Source organism: Octodon degus, unplaced genomic scaffold (genome assembly GCF_000260255.1).
Source record: "Octodon degus isolate 3935 unplaced genomic scaffold, OctDeg1.0 scaffold00250, whole genome shotgun sequence".
NCBI lineage: Eukaryota > Metazoa > Chordata > Mammalia > Rodentia > Octodontidae > Octodon > Octodon degus.
The window spans coordinates 504799-511414 of NW_004524826.1; positions in this window are offsets into that span (position 1 = coordinate 504799).

The window sequence follows — 6616 nt, forward strand, 5'->3', positions numbered from 1 at the left end:
CACACTAACTTCAAAAATACTGCTTTTATATAATAAATTCCTTTGTAGATTCAGGTCTAATTCCTGGCTTTTCTGTTCAATTCATGAGTTCTTGTATAGAATTATTATTGCTTGACAAGTTTTTATTATCTGGTACAGTAAAGGAACAGTTTTACTCAGTTTTGAACCCAACATCTTTTTTTTTTCTCTAGGTAATATCTGTATCATAAGTCTGTTTATTCATTCAATTCATTCAAATATTTATTAAACAGTTTTTAAATACCCAACATTAGCTGGTGTAGTAGCACACGCCTGTGAGCCCAGATGTGGAGGGAGGACCGCCTGAGCGACCCTCCTTGAAAGAAGAGCAATTGTCTCAATTTTAGCTGTGCCTGGCCCTATTTCCATGTATTAATATATACAGAGCTGGCTGGGATTTCTCCTTACCCCTTCAATTGGCTTTAAACAATGCATATCAGTCTAGCTGAGGTAATGGTGGTAGTATTTGAAGATGGCACGTGTGTTTCCCTGAAAACCTACACCTGCTGCTCTTTAACCAGAGTTGGGTCAAACAGGACAAAGAGCCAGGGCTCCATGCTGTTGGCTGGGATCTGAGCCTCAAGATAGAGGCTGTGACTTCCTGAGGCTTGAAAGATTGCACATCAGAGCTGGAGCAACAGACTCCAAAACATTGGATACTATCTCAATCATATAATACAATTTACTTTTTCTGCATATCCTTCTGTTTGCATACGACAGGCACATGTAGGCCTCCCACCAACCCAGCTTGCAGTACTCACTTGCTTCCTGCAATTCTTTTTTTTTTTTTACTTGTTTTTCTTTCTTCTTTTTTGTAAATTTTATTTTATTTTATTTTGAAAAGTAAAAACAAAATCAAGAACAAAACTGAGAAACAAAGACAGAAACAGGGTACATACAACAATACATATGTTACAGATTTTCAAAACAAGAATAGTTTATTAACAATGATTGACATGTTGTCTATTTTATTGTTAGATCTCTTGCTCAGATTAACAGATATAGTTATGTAAGATTGGACATATGATTGACTTTTTAAATTTCCTCATTAACTTAAAAATAATTATATATCATATTAAAAATTATAGACAAATATTGAAATGTGAAAGATATAAGATGTAGAGTGAATTTTAGAAAAATATTTCTGAAATGAATACATAGCATGAACTTAATAACAGATTGCACATTGTAAATAAATTATTTACAAACCTAAATGAATATAAAAATAAAAATTGTCTAAGATAAAAATGAAGAGGTACGAATTTACAGATCAGTCATATAATAGTTCACTCTGTGCCAAAAATTAAGCAACTCATATTCATATAATTAGAATTCTCAAAGTAGAAAGGGGTAGGCAATAAGTAAAGATATAAAATTTCTGAATTTAGTTGAAATCATAGCACATTTCCAAGAAAAATGAACCTTTTTCACAAGAAATTTGAATAAAATCATACCAAGATACACAAAACTGAAATTGTCCAAAATTAATTATAAAGAAAAAATCATTGAAGCATATACATAAAATATATTAACTATGGAAGAACAAAATTAAATAGCATCTAATTCCACATTAGAAAAAAAAGAGCAAGTGGGTAAGAACCTAGACTAATTACTTCAAAAGACTGAAAGAAAAAATAATCTATCCTCATTGAATTTTATGCTTAGCAAACATACCTTTTAAAACTAAAATTAAAATATTTTCCAGTTATATAAACTTGAAATATTCTAATACCTCCAGATGTAACATACAGAAAATAAGAAAGAGCACAATCCAGAAGGCAAGAGAAGTTGCTGTATAGTCCTGGATAAAGAATAAAGAGCTCTCAAAATGGTAGTTATGCAGGACTATGTAAAATATATTAGATGAACTCATTTAAAAGGTCATTGAAGGTTTCTACAAAACTATCTTATGTCGGGTTATGTACATATTTTTTCATATATATATGTGTGTGTGTATAAAAGACAAGAAGTAATATATGGAAAATGGAAATAAACTTTTAAAGTTTCTAATACTAGGAGAAAATATCATACCATGTCTTATAAGTAGATTGTAAATCAAAGATACAGTATAAATCTTAAAACAAAAATTAAGATTAAACAATATTCCGAAAATTAATTAAATATTTCAAAATAATTCAAATAAAAAGTTTTCATGATAGTAAAGAATTACTAAGAATAAAACATAACAAATTATCACACAAAGTGCTAGCATGTCGCAGACATGGACAATGTCCATAACACTTATTAGTAGCCAGGTGTCACTTGTGGGACTGAGCTACTGCTACTTCCTTGATATCCACCCTGTAGACCCAGACAGTATCATGCCCCATAGGGTGCAGGAGAAGTCCATTTGTAGAGTATGCTGATGGAAATATTTTGCTGCTGTACACAAAAGAATAACTGAAAGATTACTATTGTATACCTCTTATTCTCCTGTGTTTGTTTGCCCTATTTGGTGGGTTCTTTCCATTCTCATTCATGGAGTTGTGGTCATTTTGATCCTTCTTTAGAATATCTTTTAGTAGTCTGTGCAGGCTTGGCTTTGTCATCATGAAATTCTTTAGTTGTTCTTTGTCATGGAAGTATTTCACTTCTCCATTATACTTGAAACAGAGTTTTGCAGGGTATATCAGTCTAGGTTGGAATTTGTTTTCTTGAAGACTTGTAGTACTTTGCTCCATGCTCTTCCTGACTTGATGGTTTGTGAAGAGAAATTTCCCATTATTCTGAGGGGTTTTCCTTTAAATATAATCTGTTTCTTTTCTCTAGTGGCTTTCAGTATACTGTTCCTTTGCTGAATTTCTGGGATCTTGATTATTATATGTCTGGGTGAGGTTTTAATTGGGTTGATGTTATTTGGAGTTCTATATGCTTTGGCTACCTGAATGTCAAATTGTTTCCCCATATTTGAGAAGGTTTCTGCTATTACTTCTGTGCATATTCTTTTTATATCATTTGTATTGACTCCTTTCTCATTGATCCCTACTTACATTGTTCATCTTTGCATTGTCTTGCAGATGTTGAATTATTTTTTCCTGCATCCTAGTTGTTTTTAAGAGATGTTTTCTTACCTTTTCATTGGTGCAATGGTGTCTTCAAGGTCTGAAGGTCTATTTTCACTTTCATTCAAATGGTTTTGCCAGCTTGTGATTGAGGTTTTAATTTCCTGTATAGCACTTTGAATCTGCTTCATGCATTCTATTTGTTTCCTATATTGCTCGTTCAAGGATTCCATCATTTTTCTATTCTCCTCTATTTTTATCAGTGTCTTCTTTAGAAGCAGTTATTAATTCTTTCATTATAGTTATCCTTTCTTTCTTTACTTCAGAGATTTTTTCTGATCTGCTTTCCTCTATACGTTTCTGCAGTTGTTTCTTTACTTCAGATGCTATTATTTCAGAGATTTCAGGTGTGTGCTTTCCAGTTTCTTCTATGCTATTGTCTCCTGCTTTGTTCTGGTTGGCTCAGGGCCTGACAGTGCATTTTGCTCCTTCTCTTTGTCATTTTGTATAGCACCGTCTTTTGACCTTTGATGTACAGCTTTGATACAGTTATTATCTTAGCACCAGGTCCAGATTTACCAAGTTCAAACTGGTCCGGGTAGGTGTGGCTTGGGTCTGGCCACTGTGCTTCACTTCTTCCTGCTGCAGCTCTTGGCGGCGAGCCCTCTGTTCCACTCTGGCAAGATGTTCTGCTCCAGGATCAGCTGGATGGGTCCTGCCTCTAGCCTCTCTTCAGGGAGTTCTGCTGCAGGGTTCCACACCAGGCCTGTCTGGTGGAGGAAATTCCACTCACGTTGGGCCTGGGCTCTGGGTCAAATAAGGACCTGGCAGGCCCCAGGTGGTCTCACTCATGCCGGGCCTGGGCTCTAGGTTGAATATATTATTGACTTTTGAAGCTTTCTGATTTATCATCAAGCCATTCCTCATTTATGACTGGATGAAACCCAGGTTCAGCCCTGGGTCATGGCTATCGTCATGGCTGGACTTAGGACCCCTTGGCTCCCCATAGCTACAAACATGCTTTCCTGTTTTTATTCTCACTGTGGGCTGCACTGGAAGTGGTGGATGGGAATTAACTTGCTGGGATTCCAATAACTTATCCATGGGATTACAAATATAAACTTCCCAGACTGAGACGAAGACCAGCAAGGGCTCCCTACACTCAGAGCCAGGAGGATCACAAGTTTGAGCTCAGCCTGGTCAATTTAGCAAGGCACTATCTCAAGATAATAAGGGCTGGAGATTTATCTGAGTGAAAAGGCCCTGCATACTGAAAAAATAATTAAGGATAGCAGTTCCTGTTAGGGAGCTTACAAAGAGGTAGGCACATAGATGGTATCCAGTCCAAATTCAACATATGCCAAATATTAGTGGGGTTTAGTGGACAAAAATTTAGGCATGGAGCAGATTGCTTGCATTCAAACCTGGACCCTGTTACTTCCTGGATTCATTACCTGGAAAAATCACTCAACCTATCTGTGCTGCTCATTTAAAACTGTCTGGGGTTGTTACGAGGATTAAAAGATTTAATGCACTTAGAATATCACTTGACACCAGGTAAGCTCTAGGTTAAGAAGACCTGCCTGGATCCTATTCCCCAGGGATGCTCAGTGGGAGTGGATGGCACAGCAACCCCCACCCCCTGCTTGGCAGGAGTGTCACTAGGCCCCCGACCTCCTTGCTTCCTCCCACTCAACACTATCTCCTTAGAGACCACTGTGCCCAAGATCATCTTGCCATGTATTCCCATTAGGGGCTCCCAGCTCCCATCTGTTCCCAAACACTGGTCATCCTCATACCAACATGGGATCCCCACACAGCTCTGAATATGGCCCTTTTGGACCATTTTCCTTGCCCACTGCATCTCACAAAGCCTTTCCACTTGGCTGTCTGGAAGGTGGTGTGGGCACACCCTCCTGTATGCATCACCTCTTGGCAAAATATTTTTTCACTGTCTTATCTGTAGTCCTCCCAACTGCTGGCTGCTTCTCTGCCATCTTCTCTGTGGACCCAGGGCTAAATGTAAACTGAGACACCCCTGGCTCCTTGTTGCTGCTTCCCACCCATTTTCCCTTCCTGCCTCCTGAAACATCCAGGTTTGAGTGTCCCATGGACAGGTTATATCTCCTGCTACTACGCCTCACTGTTGCTGCCATCTGCCCCACCAGCTCAGTCCCACGCATTCCCTGGTGAGGATGCTGGGCTTACTGTCACACTCCCCAGTGTGACTTCTGCCTTAGCTTTTGGTGATTTCAGTCTCCATGGAGACGATCTTTTCAAATCCCAATGTCGCAGTCTTTGACTTCCTCTCCTCAGTGAACTTGTCCTTCATCCCACTTCTACCCACTTTCTTAGTCATACCCAATGCCTCATGGTTACCAATACCCAGGTCCCTGTGCGTTTCATTTCAAGCATTACACACTGTTCCCCATCTCCATTTTGTAGTTTATTCCTTCTGACACCCAAAGTTCAGCAGTTCTGCTCCACAAGGGGCTGACAACCCATTGGATCTGACGGCGGTTTTCCCTGTCTCTTGTCACACTTGTGTTCTCACTTTGATCTTTGATGTTAAAAGTCCACAATGGAGTTATAGTTACTCCCTCGCATATATTCCCTCTGCATTACTCATCTTTCCCTTTCTTTGTTTGACACAAAGCTTTGCTAAATTCGCCACTGCCTGCTCTATGTCAACACCCACATATCAGAATCTGGAAAAAAAAAAAAACCACACAGCCATTGCTGCCTGGTGTCCCTGTAAATTCACCCTCGAGGGTGAATTTGGGGGCCATCCCCAAGAAGACCCTAACACTGTGTCCTAGTCCACCCCCTCTATTTTCCTGGGTGACTTGTCAGTCTTTTCCCTACTTTCCTTAAAATTCGAACACCTTTCTCGTTTCCACTCCTAGCGTCATACTTCCCTAAGAAAGTATCCAGCAGCGAGCACGCTCCCGCACCCATCCACCTAGCCACATCTGTACTACGTGCTGAGCCCCTGCCTGCCCCCTAGAATGGATGACAGCTCGTGGTTTTCTTCCAGCAACCACACCTGTCCATTCCAAACCCCATCCCTCCCATTCAGTGCCTGGCACTGGCAATTCTGTCCTCTTTATCTGGCCTCATTGACGCTTCCCTTCCTAGTGGATTGCTCCTGTCACTGTATAAACTTACACTGTTCCTTCTGTTAAAAATAGAAGCAATCTTCATTCCTCTTCTCTACTGCTGCATCAGTGACTCCTTTTTACAACAATGCTTTTCAAAAGAGTTATGTTTTCGCCATGTCCTCCGTTCTTCTCCTTCTGTGGTCCTTTTTTGGGGGGAGGGGGCTAGGAATCAAACCCAGGGCCTTGTGCATGCAAGGTTAGAACAATACCACTGAGCCGTATCGCCAGCCTATCCCACAGTCTCTTAACACCAGTCAGGCATTTGTTCCTGTCAGCCTGCTCTATTACTCGACAGTATCACCAGTGACTTCCATAGCACTAAATCAAATGGTCAACATCTCAGCAGTCCTAGCCCAGGTCCAGTGAGTGTGTGGAGAGCTTCCTGCTGCCCTGCGCCAGCGGGACCAGTACCAGCCCAGGCGCAGCGTGGGCCGG